Genomic DNA, 1,622 nt, shown 5'->3' with positions numbered 1-1,622 from the left:
ACCTGGGACGACAGTTTAAGAAGGGGGGTTAAAAGACAGTTTATTTTGTCCAGCAGGGGGAGCCGTCTTCAGTCCTTCATGGAGCCAGGAGCATCTGTTACAAAGATAAAAACACCAGGAGTTTTAAGATAAAACGTCAGGCTACATAGAACCATGAAAATGGACAACAAATAAAACAAATAAAAGCATGTAATTAAAAAGTAGCCGTGACCACAAAAACTATATATCCTGGGTAAATATAAAAACAGAATAAAAGTAATGACAGAGGGGTACTTAGCTCAGAGAGGGGTGTATCATAACCACACCCCTCTGCTGCTTGTTCGTCGCTTCCCCCTCTGACCGCTGTCTTTCTCCTGATTCGGCTGCTACGCTGCTCCCCGGCCGTCGACACAGTGCTGGCTGTCCCGCCACACCACGCCCGTTTCCCAGGCCCTGGTAGTGATAGTGGCAGCGGCGTCCCCACACCACACCGCCCTGGGCCCTGTCTTTTCCCTCTACTCATGGTTTATCTATTTTAAATATGGATATCTGTGACGGTGTGTTCCCTGATCACCTGCCGGTTTTGTTTCATGTGGAGTTCTCCCGCCCTACACTTAAAGTTGATGCTCCTGTTCGACGCTGCAGGATTTTTAACTCCTCCACTGCTAGTTCGTTTTCCACTGCCTTTCACCAGATCTGTGTTCCCTCTGCTTTATGTAATAATGATCCTGAGGAGCTTAGCTCATGGTTTAATGCTTCTTGTAGATCCATACTCGACACTGTGGCTCCTTTGAAAACGATGCAGCCTAAATCTAAGCCTGAAGGGGAACCATCAGGGAACCTGTGCAGCTAGGAGAGAATGTCGCCGAGCTGAACGCAGATGGAAGAGGGACAAACTGCAGATTTCTTTTCAAATGCTAAAAGACTCCTGGCATCAATATCATACCACTGTTAAGGAGTCAAAGAAAGAATATTTGTCCAACATAATTATGGCAAACAGCCATAATCCTCGTGTGCTGTTCAGAACCATTGAGAATGTCCTCAATGTCCCACAGTCTGTTGGCCATGAGGCATCAGCCAAACTATGTAATGACTTTTTTAAACTTCTTTATTGGAAAGGTTGAGGAAATCAAAGCAAACATCCAGACTCCCTCTGCTGAATCTGCTGAGTTTGTCTCCCCTTCAGCTGTCTTTGAGAGGTTTGAGCCTGCCACTCTGCCTTTTCTCGAAGATGTTGTCAGCCATATGAAGCCATCAGGTTCTCCCCAGGATGCTCTTTCTCCTCTTTTTGTTAAGGAGCTGTTTTCTTGTGTGGGTCCATCTGTTTTGGCTATTATCAATGCAAGCCTGTCCTCTGGTGTAGTACCCCTTCATTTTAAACACGCTGTGGTTCACCCCCTGCTTAAGAAACCAAACCTCGATAACACAGTGATGGATAATTTTAGGCCCATCTCAAACTAATTATCACAACTGCAGGCTTTACTGGTCAGACACAACTGCAGTCTTTCCTGGTCAGAAACAATGTGTTGGAGGTCTTCTAGTCAGGGTTCAAGAGTGCACAGTACAGAATCTGCTCTGCTGAAGGTCTTTAATGACATTCTCAGAGCAACTGACATGGGAGATTATGTGATCCTTGTTTTATT

The sequence above is a fragment of the Oryzias melastigma genome, linkage group LG9, assembly GCF_002922805.2.
Source record: "Oryzias melastigma strain HK-1 linkage group LG9, ASM292280v2, whole genome shotgun sequence".
Lineage (NCBI taxonomy): Eukaryota > Metazoa > Chordata > Actinopteri > Beloniformes > Adrianichthyidae > Oryzias > Oryzias melastigma.
This window is presented reverse-complemented; position numbering follows the sequence as displayed.